The sequence below is a fragment of the Oryx dammah genome, unplaced genomic scaffold, assembly GCF_014754425.2.
Source record: "Oryx dammah isolate SB20612 unplaced genomic scaffold, SCBI_Odam_1.1 HiC_scaffold_24, whole genome shotgun sequence".
In the NCBI taxonomy this organism is placed as follows: Eukaryota; Metazoa; Chordata; class Mammalia; order Artiodactyla; family Bovidae; genus Oryx; species Oryx dammah.
The window spans coordinates 42,288,265-42,307,641 of NW_024070208.1; positions in this window are offsets into that span (position 1 = coordinate 42,288,265).

Consider the following 19,377-nt stretch of genomic DNA (forward strand, 5'->3'; position numbering starts at 1 on the left):
CAATTCTTATAATATTTCTAATTTTTCATTATTTTATATGTGTATCATGCTGCTCTGGGTTAAGTGATCTTTGATGTTACCATTGAGATAGTTTTGGGATGCCAAGAACCATGCCCATATAAAGTGATGACCTTAGTTGATAAATGTTATGTGTGATCTGACTGCTCCAAATATTGGTTACCCTCCCAACTCGTCCTCTTCACAGTTTTTCCTGTTTCCTGGGATACATCACTCCTGAAATTAGATTAGCTAATAACCCTTCACATATCTCTAAATGTCCAAGTGAAAGACAGAGCTACATGTCATTCAATTTAAATCAAAATCTGGAAAAGATAAAACAGTGTGAAAAGCACAGTTAAAGCTAAGATGGGTGAAAGCTAGGGCTCCTGTGCCAAACACCCAAGTTGTGAATGCAAAAGAAAGTTCTTGAAGGAAATTTAAAGTGCGACTTCAGTGAACAAACTAATGACAAGAAAACAAAACAGTCTTATTGCTGATATGGAGAAAATTTTATTGATTTGTGTAGAAGATCAAACCAGTTACAGCATTTTATTAAGCTAAAGTCTAATTCCTAATGTAGTTAAGTACCTTAACTGTCTTAAATTCTGTGAAGGCTGAGACAGATGAGGAAACTGCAGAAGAAAAGTTTCAAGTTAACAGAGGCTGGGTCATGACGTTGAAAGAAAGAAGTCCTCTCCATAACATAAAAGTGAAAGTGAAATGAAATGAAATGAAGTGTTAGTTGCTCAGTTGTGCCCTACTCTTCAAGACCTCCTGGAGTGTAATCCACCAGGCTCTGCTGCCCATGGAATTCCCCAGGCAAGAATACTGGTGTGGGTTGTCATTTCCTTCTCCAGGGTTTCTTTCCCACCCAGGAATCAAACCACATTATCCTGTATTGAAGGCAGATTCTTTACCATCTGAGCAGGAGCAAATGCTAATGTAGAAATTGCAATAAGTTATCCAGAAGATTTGGCTAAGATAATGAATGTGGCTCTACTGAACAATAGATATTCATTATAGATAAAGTAGCCATGCGTTGGAAGAAGATACTACTCAGCACTGTCATAACTAGAGAAGTCAATGCCTGGTTTCAAAGTTTCAAAGGACAAGCTGACTCTCTTTCTAGGGAATGATTATACTGGGGACTTAAGTGTGAAATCACTTACCATTTTCAAAATCCTAGGGCCCTTTCAGTTCAATTCAGTTCAGTCACTCAGTCATGTCCGACTCTGCGATCCCATGAATTGCAGCACGCCAGGGCTCCCTGTCCATCATCAACTCTCAGAGTTCACTCAGACTCATGCCCATCGAGTTGGTGATGTCATGCAGCCATCTCATCCTCTTTCATCCCCTTCTCCTCCTGCCTCCAATCCCTCCCAGCACCAGGGTCTTTTCCAATGAGTCAACTCTTCGCATGAGGTGGCCAAAGTACTGGAGTTTCAGCTTTAGCATCATTTCCTCCACAGAAATCCCAGGGCTGGGCTGATTTCCTTCAGAATGGACTGGTTGGATCACCTTGCAGTCCAAGGGACTCTCAAGAGTCTTCTCCAACACCACAGTTCAAAAGCATGAATTCTTCAGCACTCAGCTTTCTTCACAGTCCAACTCTCACATCCATACCTGACAACTGGAAAAACCACAGCCTTGACTAGAAGGACCTTTGTTGGCAAAGTAAGATCTCTGCTTTTCAATATGCTGTCTAGCTTGGTTATAACTTTCCTTTCAAGGAGTAAGTATCTTTTAATTTCAGGGCCCTTTAGAATTATGCTAATTCTACTTTGTCTGTACTCTATAAATGGAAAACAAAGCCTGGATAATAGCATGTATGCTAACAACATGGTATACTGAATATTGTAGCCCACTGTTGAGATCTAAGGCCTTCTCAGGTGGCTTAGTAGAAGAGAACCTGCCTGCTAATGCAGGGGATGTGCGTTCAATCCTTGGGTCAGGAAGATCCCCTAAAAGAGGAAGTGGCAATCCATTCTAGTATTCGTGCCTGGAAAATGCCATGGACAGAGGTGCCTGGTGGACTACAGTCCACAGGGTAGCAATGAGTAAAAGATGACTGAGTGATTATGCATGCATGCATGTTGAGATCTAGTGCTTAGAAAAAAATGATTATTTTTATAATAGCACTGCTCTCTGACAATGTACCTGGTCATATCAGAGCTCTGATGTAGGTGAATGATGAGATGTATATTGTTTTTATGCCTGTAAATACATCTATTCTGTAGCCTATGGATCAAGGAATTAATTTCCAACTATTTACAGTAAAATAATAAATAAATAATTTCTGTTTATTTCTTATGTAAAACTTATTTCAAGTTTTACATAAGAAATATATTTTTAAGGTTATAGATGCCATAGATGGTGACTCCTCTGATGGACCTGGGAAAAATAAACTGAAAACCTCATGGAAAGGATTTGCCATTCTAGATGTCATAAAGAAGATTCATCATTCATGAGAAGAGGTCAAAATATCAACATTAACAGGAGTTTGGAAGCAGTTGACTTCCACTATCACGGGTGACTTTTATGGGTTTAAGACTTCAGTGAAGGAAGAAACTATAGATGTTGTGAAAAGAGTGAGAAATGTATTAAAAGTGGAGCTTGAAGATGTGATTGAACTGTTGCAATCTCATGATAAAATTTTCATGGATGAAGATTTGCTTTTTATGGATGAACAAATTGGCTTCTTGAGATGGAATTTACTCCTGCTGAAAATGCTGTCAGGATTGTTGAAAGAGCAACAAAGTATTTAGAATATTGCATAAATCTAGCTGATAAAGCAGCATCAGGGTTTGAAAGGACTGACTCCAATTTTGAAAGAAGTTTTGCTTTATTACATTGTTATCATACAAGGTTGCATACTACAGAGAAATCCCATGAGAAAGGAAAAGTTGGCTTAAATGGCAAACTTTGTTGCCCTATTATTTTAAGATATTGTCACTGCAAACCCAACCTTCAGCAAGCACTGCCATCAACATCTAGGACAATTCACTAACAACAACAACAACAAAAATACAACTTGTTGAAGACTCAGATTATGGTTAACATTTTTTAGCAGTAAACTATTTTTAAATTAAAGTATATACATTTTTAGATATAATGTTGCAGATTTAATAGACTACAGTATAATGTAAACATAACTTTTATATGCACTGGGAATCAAAAAAAATTGTGTGACTTATTTTATTGTGATATTTTCTTTGCTGCAGTGGTCTGGAACAGAACTCAAATATCTGTGAAATATCCCTGTATAGTTATATGTTCAGGAATATAAACACAGCCAACACAACTTATATATTCACAATGTGTGCATGGTAGTCTTCAAGAACAAGAATAGATAGAGCATAATGGATGAGTTGAATTGATATTTTTACTGTATTTATAAAGTACAATGATCTGAAACACTTTTAGTATAGTATTTCCCTATTTATAATAGAACAATTCTATTAAATTAGTTAAATATTATTTAACAATTTAACGTGCTTAAATATAATTTTAAGGGTTATCACTTCTGGTGTTGATGGAGTATGAGAGACTCGACTTTTCATCTCATTATAAATAACCAGAAAACTAGGCAAAATATATTGGACAATTGTTTTCAGACACTGGAGACTTGACAACTAGTTTGTTGTCAGTAAATGAAGGGAAATAAATAAAGTTCCATAATGCTCAGTCCTGTGTGACCCTAGGGGCTGTACCCTACCAGCTTCCTCTGTTCATGGGGATTCTCCAGGCAAGAATACTGGAGTGGATTGCCATGCCCTTCTACAGGGGATCTTTCTAACCCAGGGCTCAAACCTGCCTCTCTCATGTCTTCTGCATTGGCAGGCAGGTTCTTTACCACTAGTACCACCTGGGAAGCGAAGTTCCATAATCTCCCTGGATTTTTGCTTAAGAATTTTTTGGTAAGATACCTAAGCATGGTAGGGAACTCAAGCAGAGAATGGTGTTTTCTAAATTGAGATGCACAAATTTGGAGAGATGGAAATAACTGGAATTTGGAGACAATATGATTGCAAAGAAACCTCCTCGGGTTTAAGATTTAAGGCCATCTTCAAAGAACAGAGACTAAAACATCATCCAACAATCTTTAAATGAATATACCAAAGTTCAGTTTTATCAAAGTAATACAATACATTGGATCTGAACAGAATTTATCACACATTCAAAGACAGGGATATATGACATAAAGCCAATTAATATAATTATACAAAATAGTGACAGATATGATGAAATTGGCACACGAAACATAGAACACATATATTCCTACTAGGTCAAGTATTTAATGAAAAATACTAATTGAGAAAAACTAAAGATTCAATAAGTTATTTTGAGATTAAAAGTTCTTCATAAATAGAAAATCCTTTAGATGGAACTAGTAGCAAAGAAGACGTTGGAGAAAGTTAAAAATACTTTCATATATAATATGTCATAAAATATGAAGCATAGAATGAAAGAAGAAAAAAATGAATGGGATTATAGTTAACCTCTTGGAGAATATCAGGTGTTTTCATATCCATGTGCATTAGTTTGAAAATGATAGTTATGCAGTCGTGTCCAATTCTTTGCAAACCCATGGACTGTACTTCCCAGGCTCCTTGGTCCATGGAGTTTCCCAAGCAAGAATACTGTAGTGGGTATCCATTTCCTTCTCCAGAGAATCTTCCTGACCCAGGGATCAAACCCAGGTCTCCTGCATTGCAGGTAGATTTTTTTACAGTCTGAGCCACCAGGGAAACCTGTGCATTAATTTAGATTACCACAATAAATTAACACAAACTTAGTGACTTTTAACAATAGAATCAGATTCTGTCATAGTTTTGGATTTTAGAATTCTGAAGTCAAGGTAGCATCAAGGTTGGTTCCTTCTAGAGGCTCTGAGAAAAGATCCATTCCAAGAAGGTGCATTACTTCAGTCTCTCTCTGTTTTCACATGGCCTTTTCTTTTGTCTTTCTTTGCCCTTGTTGCTCTTTTTCCCTTAAATGAACTGCTCTTATTGGATTTAGGGAAAACCCTATATTTATTATGACTTCATCTTAATGTTCTAGCCCAGTTGTACATTCAAAGACCCTTATTCCAAATAACGTCACATTCTAAGATTCTGGGTAAACACGTATTTTGAGGTTTACAATTCAACTCATCACACCATGTAATTGGGGTCCTAAATAAAGGAAGATTGAAAGTAAAAATAGTATAGAAAAATACTGTACCCTAGTATTTCACACTGATAACATTAAACCCACACAACCCAAATTACACAATACAAAATAAGCACACCAAAGATCTATACACAGACACATCATATTCACCTTGCAGAAAAGAAAAAAAAAAGCTCTAAAATTGAAAGAATGGAATGCTGTAGTAAACATTGGAAGGAGAGAGAAAGGAAAGAAAAGTGTCTTTTCATGATATTATGATATAGATCTAACGGTTATTGTCTCCTCTTGGAGACACATGTAATTTTCTAAAATAAGTAAACAGTGATCAATGAGAACAACTTGGAAACTATGAAAAATACTATAAATAAAGAAAATTTAAAATATGGAAAATACAGAAAGGGGGAATATCATCTATTATTTGAAGTCTACCAGCTTCCAGTAATATGCCTTGCCTTCCACTAGATGACAAATATTTTGGGGACAGACTGCTAGTTTTGGAGAAACTAGGTTTCATTCTAGGTGGGTTGTACGTCTAAAAAGAAGAATAAATTTAAAACTTCTAGAAAATAGCATATAAAATATGTGCATTACCTTCTACACAATAACATAAAATATATTTATTATACTAGAGGTAGGAAACATTTTTCATTAAATGGACTCTTAAAAAGATTCTAGTATGAGAAGTTAAAGGCAAGTCATCAGGTGGAGGATCATTGCAATAACTATTTTCAGTAAACTCTCATAGCCAGTGAATATAAGGAATTTTGCAAAGTATAAAGATAAAAAGGAAAATTAAGTTTTTAACGATAGACAAAAAGTTGAATGGGCAATTTTAAATAACCAGTGTTACCTGAGAAATCGGTATGCAGGTCAAGAAGCAACAGTTAGAACTGGACATGGAACAACAGAATGGTTCCAAATTGGAAAAGGAGTATTTCAAGGCTGTATATTGTCACCCTTCTTATTTAACTTATATGCAATATACATCATGCGAAATGCCAGGCTGGATGAAGCACAAGCTGGAATCAAGATTGCCAGGAGAAATATCAATAACCTCAGATATGCAGATGACACCACCGTTATGGCAGAAAGCGAGGAAAAACTAAAGAGCCTTTTGATGAAAGTGAAAGAGGAGAGTGAAAATGTTGGCTTAAAACTCAACATTCAGAAAACTAAGATCATGGCATTCGGTCTCATCACTTCATGGCAAATAGATGGGGAAACAATGCAAACAGTGACAGACTTTATTTTTGGGGGCTCTAAAGTCACTGCAGATGGTGATTGCAGCCATGAAATTAAGAGATGCTTGCTCCTTGGAAGGAAAGCTATGACCAACATAGACAGCATAAAATCCAGAGGAAGGATTTCTCATATACCCCCTGCCACCACACATGCATAGTGACCCCCAGTTTCAACATCATGAATAGTATGTTGCTTCACCAAGGATGAACTTACACTGACACATATAATCACTCAAAGTCCACAGTTTACCTTAAGTTTCACTCTTATTTTTGTATATTCTGTGCATTTGTGCATAATGACATATGTGCTCAGTTGCTCAGTCTTGTTGACTCTTTGTGACCTCATGGACTGTAACCTGCTAGGCTCCTCTGGAATGGGTTGCCCTTTCCTACTCCAGGGGGTCTTTCTGACCCAGGGATCAAACCCGTATCTCCTGCATTGGCAGGTGAATTCTTTACCACTGAGGCACTTGGGAAGCCTCTATAATGCATTATAACATCATTCAAATTATTTTCACTGCCCTAAAACTCCTGTTTGTTCTGCCTACTCATGTTCCCCTGTTCCCATCACCCCTGGAAACCACTAGTCTTTTTGCCATCACCATACTTTTACTTTTCCAGAATGTCATATAACTGGAATCTTAAATTATCTAACCTTTTCAGATTGGCTTCTTTCACTCAGTAATATGCATTTACATTTCCTTTCATGGATATATATATATATATATATATATATAATCTGCTGAATATTTCATTGACTATATGTACCATTCACCCAATGAAGGATAGAATGGTTGTTTTGGCAGTTTTGGCAATTATGAATAAAGCTGCTATAAACTTCTGTGTGTAAAATGGATAACCAGCAAAGACCTACTGAATAGCACATGAATCTTTATTCAATATATGTGTCAGCCTGGGTGGGACGAGGATTTGGGGGAGAATGGATACAGGTATATGTATGGCTGAGTTCCTTCACTGTTCACCTGAAAGTATTACAAAATTGTTAATTGGTTATACCCCAATACAAAATAAAAAGTTTAAAGTTAGAAAAAAAAAAAAAAAAAAGCAGGGACATTACTTGGCCAACAAATGTCCATCTAGTCAAAGCTATGGTTTTTCCAATAGTCATGTATGGATGTGACAGTTGGACTATAAAGAAAGCTGAGTGCTGAAGAATTGATGCTATTGAACTGTGGTGTTGGAAAAGACTCTTAAGATTCCCTTGGACTGCAAGGAGATCAAATCAGTTCATCCTAAAGGAAATCAGTCCTGAATATTCATTGGGAGGACTGATGCTGAAGCTGAAACTCCAATACTTTGGCCACCTGATTTGAAAAACAGACTCATTTTAAAAGACCCTGATACTGGGAAAGATTAAAGGCAGGAGGAAAAGCGGATGACAGAGGATGAGGTGGTTGTACGGTATCACTGACTCAATTGACATGAATTTGAGTGAGCCCGGGAATTGTTAATGTAGAGGGAAGCCTGGCGTGCTGCAGTCCATAAGGTCTCAAAGAGTTGGACACAACTGAGCGATTGAACTGAACTGAACTAAATATTTGAATGACCAATACTGTAATGAAGTATTCAATTTTTTGTCATGAAGAAAAAGAAATTAGTACCAAGGTAACATACCTCCATAGATTATATTAGCATTTAGTAAAAAACAAAAGAGAGAATCCATAAAGTAATTATCCTCAAATTCCAATTAAAAAAAAAAAAAAACACTGGATCATCAAAAAAATAAATAAAATAATTTGCAATGCTGTGGAGATGTTAGAATTTTCGTTCACTGCTGGAGGTATTGTAAATTCATATAAGTACAATGAAAACAATTTGGTGAGATTTGCATATTAAAAATAAACATATTTCATGAATCCTTAATGCCACTACAAGGTGTATAATACACAGAAATGTAGTCATAAGTTCATCCAAATACATGAATGAGAATGTTCACAGAATGTTCCTAGTATTAGCCCACACAGAGAGCAACAAAAACCAAAAATGACACCAATCAATCATTAAATTGGTAATCAAATTCTAATACATTCATGCAATAGAATACCAAATCATATCAATGAAAAGAATGAGCTACCATTCCATGCACCAATATAAATGGATATCAAAAAGTAATATTGAGCAAATGAAAGCAAACAGAAGGAAGTATATTATATGATTCTCTGTGTAGTGTCAAAAATAGACAAAATTATTGTATGATAATAAAAGTTAAAATGCTGTTGCTGTTGCTGCTAAGTCACTTCAGTCATGTCCAACTCTGTGCGACCCCATAGACAGCAACCCACCAGGCTCCCCCATCCCTTGGATTCTCCAGGCAAGAACACTGGAATGGGTTGCCATTTCTTTGCCCAATGCATGAAAGTGAAAAGTGAAAGTGAAGTCACTCAGTCATGTCCGACTCTTCATGACCCCATGGACTGTAGACCATCAGGCTCCTCTGATGATGGGAATCTCCAGGCAAGAGTACTGGAATTGGTTGCCATTCCCCTCTCCAAAAGTTAGACTAAAGGAAGATTTTTTTTAAAAAAAGAAGGTTTGGCGATTCATTTAATATATGATATTATACATGTTTCAATGTCATTCTCCAAAATCATCCCATCCTCTCTCTCTCCCTCTCCCACAGAGTCCAAAAGACTGTTCTATACATCTGTGTCTTTTTTGCTGTCTCGCATATAGGATTATCGCTACCATCTTTCTAAATTCCATACATATGCGTTAGTATATTGCATTGGTGTTTTTCTTTCTGGCTTACTTCACTCTGGGGTTTAGGATGGGGAACACGTGTATCCCTGTGGTGGATTCATATTGATGTATGGCAAAACCAATACAATATTGTAAAGTAATTAAACTCCAATTAAAATAAATAAATTCATATGTAAAAAAATAAAAATAAAAATGTTAGTGAATTAAACATTAATAAAAAGAAAAGAAAGGTTATCTGGAAGAAGCACAAGGAGGACTTCTAAGATGCTTTCAATGTTCTGTTTCCTGAACAAAGTGATGCTTATGTAGACAAATCATTTTGTGAATATTCATTAGGCTATATGCTTGTGTACTTTATTCTATGTCTTTGTACTCTAACAGAAAGATTTACAAAACCTCATGGGAAGGTTGATTTTTGTTGAGGGTAAGGATACAATATTAATAAATACTTCATGTAAAAGACTTCAATAATATAAAGGAACAAATATTATAAAAGTATGTAAATTAAAGACAATATAAAGGGGAGGATAAAATTCACAGCAATTGTCAACTCTTTAGAAAATATTTTAAAATGATATAGATATATGATTTCAAGTTATTTATTTTTTTTGTAAATAAACTATAACAAAGCTAATGATAAAGTAACATGAGTCAGTAGGAGAAATTTTAAAAGGGGACTTGAAGCACTGATAAAAATGATTAAGTTTTACAATAATGTATTATTAATGTCAATGCAACAAAATGGTTTTGGTATTTTTTCAAGGCAAACCATTCAATATCGTGGTAATCAAAGTCTATGCCCCGAACAGTAACGCTGAAGAAGCTGAAGTTGAACAGCTCTATGAAGACCTAGAAGAACTTCTAGAATTAACACCTAAAAAAGATGTCCTTTTCATTTTAGGGGACTGGAATGCGAAAGTAGTAAGTCAAGAAACACCTGGAGTAACAGGCAAATTTCGCCTTCGAGTACAGAATGAAGCAGAGCAAAGGCTAATAGAGTTCTGCCAAAATAATACACTGGTCATAGTAAACACCTTCTTCCAACAACAAAAGAGAAGACTCTACACATGGACATTACTAGATGATCAACACCAAAATCATACTGAATGTATTCTTTGTAGTCAAAGATGTAGAAGCTCTATATAGTCAGGAAAAACAAAACTGGGACTGACTGTGACTCAAATCATAAACTCCTTATTGCTAAATTCAGACTTCAGTTGAAGAAAGTAGGGAAAACCACTAGAGCATTTAGGTATAACCTAAATCAAATCCTTAACGTTTATGCAGTGGAAGCAAGAAATATATTCAAGGGACTAGATCTGATAGAGTGTCTGATGAACTATGGATGGGAGTTCATGACACTGAACAGGAGACAGGGATAAAGACCATCCCCAAGGAAAAGTAATGCAAAAAAGAAAAATGGGTGTCTGAGCAGGCCTTACAAATAGCTGTGAAAATAAGAGAAGCAAAAAGCAAAGGAGAAAAGGAAAGATATACCCATTTGAATGAAGAGTTCCAAAGAATAGCAAGGAGAGATAAGAAAATCCTTAGTGATCAGTGCACAGAAATAGAGGAAACCAATAGAATGGGAAAGACTAGAGATCTCTTCAAGAAAATTAGAGATACCAAGGGAATATTTCAAGCAAAGATGTGCTCAATAAATGACAGGAAAGTATGGATTAACAGAAGCAGAAGATATTAAGAAGAGGTTTCAAAAATACACAGAAGAATTGTAAATAAAATATCTTCACGACTCAGATAATCACAGTGTGATCACTCACCTAGAACCAGACACCCTGGAATGTGAAGTCAAGTGGGCCTTAGAAAGCATCACTATGAACAAAGCTAGTGGAAGTGATGGAAGTCCAGTTGAGCTATTTCAAATCCTGAAAGATGATGTTGTGAAAGTGCTGCACTCAATATGCCAGCAAATTTGGAAAACTCAGCAGTGGCCACAGGAATGGAAAAGGTCAGTTTTCATTCTAATCCCAAAGAAAGGCAATGTCAAAGAATGCTCAAACTACCACACAATTGTACTCATCTCACACACTAGCAAAGTAATGCTCAAAATTCTCCAAGCCAAGCTTCAGCAATATGTGAACCATGAACTTCCAGATGTTCAAGCTGGTTTTAGAAAAGGCAGAGAAATAAGAGTTCAAATTGTCAATATCTCCTGGATCATTGCAAAGCAAGAGAGTTCCAGAAAAACATCTATTTCTGCTTTACTGACTATTCCAAAGACTTTTACTGTTTGGATTACAATAACCTGTGGGAAATTCTGAAAGAGATGGAAATACCAAACCACCTGACCTGCCTGTTGAGAAATCTGTATGCAGGTCAGGAAACAACAGGTAGAACTGGACATGGAACAACAGACTGGTTCCAAATTTGGAAAGGAGTGTATCAAGGCTGTATACTGTCACCCTGCTTATTTAACTTATATGAAGAGTACATCATGAGAAACATTGGGCTGGATGAAGCACAAGCTAGAATCAGGATTGCTGGGAGAAATATCAATAACCTCAGATATGCAGATGACACCACCCTTATGGCAGAAAACCAAAAGAACTAAAGAGCCTCTTGATGAAAGAGGAGAGTGAAAATTTTCCTTAAAGCTCAACATTCAGAAAACTATGGTCATGGCATCCAGTCCCATCACTTCAAGGCAAATAGACAGAGAAACAGCAGAAACAGTGGCAGACATTATTTTGGGGGGCTCCAAAATCACTGAAGATGATGACTACAGCCTTAAACTAAGACACTCTTTGCAAGAAAAGTTATGACTAACCTAGACAGCATATTCAAATGCAGAGACATTACTTTGCCAACAAAGATTCATTTAGTCAAGGCTATGGTTTTCCCAGTAGTCATGTATGGATATGAAAGTTGGACTATAAAAAAAGCTGAGTGCTGAAGAATTAAATCTTTTGAACTGTAGTGTTGGAAAAGAACTTTGAGAGTCCCTCAGACTGCAAAGAGATCCAACCAGTCCATCCTATAGAACTACAGTCCTGGGTGTTCATTGGAAGGACTGATGCAGAAGCTGAAACTCCAATACTTTGGCCAACTGATGCGAAGAGCTGACTCATTAGAAAAGATCATGATATTGGGAAAGATTGAAAGCAAGAGGAGATGGGGACAACAGAGGGTGAGATGGTTAGATAGCATCACTGACTCAATGGACATGAGTTTGAGTAAACTCCATTAATGGTGATGGACATGGAGACTTGGCATGCTGCAGTCCATGGGGTTGCAAAGTCAGACATGACTGAGCGACTGAACTGACTGACTGAATGTCAATACAGTATAAATATTAATGATAAGTAATTTTATATATTGTCAAAATTTGACTCTAGAGGAGGTAGCAAATCTTAATAAAGGATACTTATATAACAGAGGAAAAGAAAAAACACCGACTATGCCTCTTCACACTGGCTCAAAACCCAGAAACTATTATATATAATTAATCCTAGGTAAAATTGCTATTGCAGACTTGAAGAAATAAAGATTTTGCTAAACTATCTTGTACAGCTAGAATAAACTTAATATCAAAACCTATGGAGATGAACCATATTATTTATTTAATATATAATATTTAAAAAGTTTTCACACTAAAAATTTAATAGAGCGATAGACTACAAATGTTGAATTTCACAGTACACACACACAAAAATTCCACTTTCAGAAGCCTGCTGTTAGATTTATTACACACTGAGATCAATTAAGAAAAATATAGTTTTAAAATAATAATAATATATTATATCACTTCAAAATTAATTTTTCATAAAATTAATCCAAAGTGTAATATTGTCTTAAGATGGTAATTAGAAACTTCCAAAACCAAGCATCAATAAAGCTCACAAACAGTAGATATTTCTATCATATCTTGCAAGATAAAAACCAATGATAATGAGCCTAATATTAAAATTTTGTGGGTTTTGTAACTAAAAGACCCTGATCCTCGGAAAGATTGAGGGCAGGAGGAGAATGGGATGACAGAGGATGAGATGGATGGATGGCATCACTGACTCAATGGAAATGAGTTTGGGTAAACTCCGGAGTTGGTGATGGACAGGGAGGCCTGGCGTACTGTGGTTCATGGGGTCTCAGAGTCCGACACGACTGAGCAAATGAACCAAACTGAATCAATACAGTAAGAGAAGGTGAAAATTCCAAAGTAGGGAATATTTGGAATCATTTCACTTTTAACAAAAAAACAATGTTGAAACTCTTTGTAGTCAGTAAGAGAATCTACATAGGAGAACACAATGCACATTTAAATGTACATTTTTTTTAAATAAACGTGCAGTAAGATGCTATAAAACATGAAATAGAAAAAGGCTCAATTTCATAACAGCTAAAATACAAATCACTATGCAGTAATCTTAAAAATGGTGTTTTGTTTTGTTTTTTTTTTAATGAAGAGTCTTTACATGAGAAGCCTAATTAAATGTGGGTTTGTGAAAGATTAAGTCTTTCCTATCATAATACATAAAATCTTGAGCAAAATAATGAAATTTTTAAAATAGCTTATTCTATTAATTTTATTTCATATATTTAATAAAAATGCAAAATGCAATGTTGAAAATAAGAATAATAAAACAAATTTTGTGAGTATCTATTTTTATGAGGCCAAAATAATTCAAACAGTAAACTCATGAGGGAACTAAAAATACTTAAAATCGTTGATAAATTATAATTAAATATAAAAGTTTTTTTTCTTTATTTTATTCCTTAAGCTGATTTTATTCAAAATAAATGAACATTTCTACTTTACTGCTTTGATGAATTTAATAAATCCCTAATAATTTATAAGTTGTTAGGATGAAATGAGTCAACCTAGGCCTAATCTACACTAATTGATTATTAAGTTTAAAGTTTTATTTACATATATGTATTTAAATTTATTTTTTAATTGAAGGATAATTGCTTTACAGAATTTTGTCGTTTTCTGTCAAACATCTGAATGAATCAGTTATATACATGTATATATATATATCCCCACACTTTTGAAACTTCCTCCCACCTCCCTCCCCACCCCAACCCTCTAAGTTGATACAGAGTCCCTGTTTGAGTTTTCTGAGCCATACAGCAAATTCCTGTTTGCTATCTATTTTACACATGGTAATGTAAGTTTTCATGTTACTCTTTCCATACATCTCACCCTCTCCTCCTCTCTCACCACGTCCATAAGTCTGTCCTCTAAGTCTGTTTCTCCGTTGCTGCCCTGTAAATTCTTCAGTACCATTTTTCTAGATTCCATGTATATGTGTAAGAATAGGATATCTATCTTTCTCTTTCTAATTTACTTCACTCTATATAATAGCCTCTGGTTCATCCACCTCATTAGAACTGACTCAAGTGCATTCTTTTTTAAGGCTGAATAATATTGCATTGTACCACAGCTTCTTTATCCATTCATTTGTCAATGGACATCTCGGTTCCTTCCATGTTCTAGCTATTATAAATAGTGCTGCAGTGAAAATTGGGATACATGTGTCCTGTTCAATTTTGCTTTCCTCATGGTATATGCCTAGGTGTGGGATTGCTGGGTCATATGAAGGAGATAAGCCTTGGGATTTCTTTGGAGGGAATGATGCTGAAGCTGAAACTCCAGTACTTTGGCCACCTCATGTGAAGAGTTGACTCATTGGAAAAGACTCTGATGCTGGGAGGGGTTGGGAGCAGGAGGAGAAGGGGACGATAGAGGATGAGATGGCTGGATGGCATCACTGACTTGATGGACGTAAGTCTGAGTGAACTCCAGGAGTTGGTGATGGACAGGGAGGCCTGGCGTGCTGCAATTCATGGGGTCGCAAAGAGTCGGACACGACTGAGCGACTGAAATGAACTGAACTGAACTGAACTGATGGTGGTTTTATTCCTAATTGTTTAAGGAATGTCCTTACCTTCTTCCATAGTAGCTGGAAGAAGGTAAGGACATTCTCACCAACAGTGCAAGAGCATTCCCCTTTCTCCATATCCTCTCCAGCATTTATTGTTTAGACTTTTTGATGATGGCCATTCTGACCAGTGTGTGGTCATATCTCTTTGTATTTTCGATTTGCATTTGTCTAATAATGTGCAATGTTGAGCATCTTTTCATGTGTTTGTTAGCGATCTGTATGTCTTCTTTAGAGAAATGTCTATTGAGGTCTTTTTCCCAATTTTTGATTGGGTTGTTTGTTTTTCTGATGTTGAGTTGCATGAGCTGCTTGTATATTTTGGAAATTAATCCTTTGTCAGTTGTTTCATTAGCTATTATTGTCTCCCATTCAGGGGGTTTTCTTTTCACCTTGCTTATAGTTTCCTTTGCTGTGCAAAATCTTTTAAGTTTAATCAGGTCCCATTTGTTTACTTTTGTTTTTATTTCCATTACTTTAGGAGACGGGTTATAGAGGATCTTGCTTTGATTCATGTCATCGAATGTTCTGCCTATGTTTTCCTCTAAGAGTTTTATAATTTCTGGGCTTACATTTAGGTCTAATATAGACCCCTGTGACAAATAATAGGACCTTATTGTTTAATTTGTATATATTAGTTTGCATCTGCTAATCCCAAACTTCTAAAAAAGGGAGGAGGGGTTGGAAAACATTTCTTTTAAATGATCATATATTTTTTAATTAATGGAAAAATCACAAATGATTTTGAGTTCTTGCTGGAATGGGACAACTTTCATCAAAAACCATATTCCCCTTTTTCCTTTCTACAGAGGTAAATCATACCTCTACAGACGTAAATGCATAATAAAGATTAATAGATAAAATACATTGGGTGAATAGATAATTTGAACTGAATAAAACAATTCTTCAGTTCTCTGTAGTATAACCAAGTTATATTTCATAAATTCCGTAATGTTTTAACATTTCTTTCTATTTACTTACATATATACATTTACACCTACTAACCATTCCCCTCCCCACTTGTAGCTCAGTTGGTAAAGAATCTGCCTGCAATTCAGGAGACCTGGTCCGATTCCTGGGTTGAGAAAATCTTCTGGAGAAAGAAATGGCAACCCATTCCAGTATTCTTGCCTTTAGAATACCATGGACAGAGGAGTCTGACAAGCTACAGTCCATTGGGTCAAAAGAGTCAGACACGACTTAGCGACTAAACCACCACGAGTATATATATATATACACCTATGTATGGATGTACACCTCCGCTTCCTAAAACTATATATCTATATGTCTATATATCTATTTATCTATTGCCAGAGTCCAGCTCCAGCAGCCAGGGAATCAACCTGAAGAGATGGGTGGTGTTGGCGAGAAACGATGCAGCTTCTCAGTTTTCTTGGACTGCATATTTATTTCAAGCTTAAGATTCTCTTTTATACTTTTACAAAAGCATTAGGTCAGAGGTTTGACATTATCAGTTCCCCCGACCCAGATTTGTTGTCTCCATAAATCAATGTTGCCCCTCAAAAGGAGTTCCTGCCTCAGTGATTCTCTTATCTTCCTCTTCTCATGTGTCATTGTGAATACATAGTAACTCATGCTAATGTCTGGGCTGCATACCACATTCCTCAGCTTATTTATCTTTCTAAATCCTGTTTGCCCCTAGTATCCTGAGCTCACTTTCTCTAAAAAGGCTTCTAACCACTAACATCTCCAAAATTCCTAATCTCTATAAGCTATAGTAAAAATGCTAACATTACAACATTCCTTAATTCTTTAGCTTCCAACTATTTTAATTATTCCTAAGCCCTAAATTCAGCAAACTCCTTTGCCATAAACATTTCCCTCACAAATAGGTTTCACATATCAATCCTTCCCATGGCCTCAAGCTGTGGCCTATGTGCTCATCCTGGAACACTCTTCTGTAAAGGTCCTTGAACAAATGTTAGTGATTAATTTTATGAATTATTCTATGAGCACAGCTGCAGAAGGCTTTGTACCTTCTCAAGAACAATAAGCACCTTAATATTCCTTTTAGTCAACTCAGCCGAGGAGAGGAAAAAACAAGCCAGAATCACAAGGCCTAACTCCTTCATCCCACGTCTGTGCCTGTGGGACAAGGAGAGGGAGTTGGGGCCGTGCCTGCATTTTGTCAGTAATGCCTAACATGACTCCCGACAATCTATATATCTATAATCAGTTCAGTTCAATTCAGTTGCTCAGTCACGTCCAACTCTTTGTGACTACATGGACTGCAGCACGCCAGTTTCCCTGTCCATCACCAACTCCCAGAGCTTACTCAAACTCATGTCCATAGAGTCAGTGATGCATCCAACCATCTCATCTTCTGTCATCCCCTCCTCTTCCAGCTTTCAATTTTTCCCAGGATCAGGGTCTTTTCCAATGAGTCAGTTCTTGGCATCAGGTGGACAAAATATTGGAGCATCAGTTTCAGCATCAGACCTTCCAATGTATATTCAGAACTGATTTCCTTTAGGGTTGACTGGTTTGATCTACTTGCATTCCAAGGAACTCTCAAGAGTCTTCTCCAACACCAGTTAAAAAGCATCCATTCTTTGGCCCTCACCTTTCTTTATAGTCCAACTCTCACATCCATACATGACTACTGGGAAAACCATAGCTTTGACTAGACAAACCTCTGTTTACAAAGTAATGTATCTGCTTTTCAATATGCTGTCTAGGTTGGTCATAACTTTCCTTCTGAGGAGTAAGTGTCTTTTTATTTCATGGCTGCATTCACCATCTGCAGATTTGGGAGTCAAAAAAATAAAACCTGCCACTGTTTCTCCATCTTTTTTCTCATGAAGTGATGGGACCAGATGCTATGGTCTTCATTTTCTCAATGCTGAGCTTTAAGCCAACTTTTTCACACTCATCTTTCACTTTCATCAAGAGTCTTTTTAGTTCATGTTCACTTTCTGCCATAAGGGTGGTGTCATCTGTGTATCTGAAGTTATTGATATTTCTTCTGGCAATCTTGATACTAGCTGTGCTTCATACAGCCTGGCATTTTGTATGATGTACTCTGCATAAAAGTTAAATAAGCAGGGTGACAATATACAGTATTGACTTACTCCTTTCCCAATTTGGAAATATTCTGTTGTTCCATGTCCAGTTCTAACTATTGCTTCTTGACCTGCATGCAGATTTCTCAGAAGGCAAGTAAGGTAGTCTTGTTTTCCTGTCTCTTGAAGAATTTTCCACAGTTTGCTGTGATCCACACAATCAAAGGCTTTTGCATAATCAATAACGCAGAAGTTGATGTTTTTTTCTGAAACTCCCTTGCTTTTTTGATGATGCAGTGGATGTTGAAAATTTGATTGCTGGTTCCTTTGCCTTTTCTAAATCCAGCTTGAACATCTGAAAGTTCATTGTTCAGGTCCTGTTGAAACCTAGCTTTTTTGTATGTATATACATCCTTTTGATGATAATTGAATTAAGTCATTCTTCAAAACTGAGGAATAAAAGGAGCACTTGAAAGCATTTGATTGTAAAAGGACTTGATATTTAGTCATTGAAGACTGTCACTTCATTTCTGTGAAATATTTCAGAAATCATTATTAAGATTTAACAGATGGCAACTAATATCACTTTTTTCTATCTTTCTGTTTAACCTAAAAGCATGCATTTAACCTGATTTATTTATAGCAAGTTGTAAAAATAATAGCATTGAATATTTTAAGTCCTTTGCTAGCTTACCACAATATTTTTAGAAAATGGTATATCTTACCATGTGCTTTAAATACATTACTTCAAAACTTTGAAAGGAAATTTGATTTATGTAAATTATTTTGTCATTTTTGATAATTAGCTTAACTACCAAATTAATTTTCAGTATTTATTCAGAAAAAATTCACTTTGATATATCAGTATACAAACTGATTGGTTTTAAGAAATTCTTATATGAAATATTCAAATAAATAAATTACAGGTTTAATTAATTTAGGCCTAAATGTTTTTATCTATTTTGCAATTAGTCATGATAAAAAGATATATTGCAGCATTTCATCCCCATTATGATTTTCTAATAGCACAATGTAATATGTAAAGTTGCAAACTTTTTTTGAAGTAAGGATATATTAGCAGCTTTAAATTCCTTGGTATATATATATATATATATATATATATATATGCATGTATAGTATGTGAATGTGTGTGTGAGACTGAAGGCATTAACTTGGGGAATAAATGCATAAGGAATAAGTATTATTATACAAATATACTATATGCATATATAGATATACATACACAGTATATGTATCAGCATGTACATATCAGCAAAAACAAGACTGGGAGCTGACTGTGGCTCAGATCATGAACTC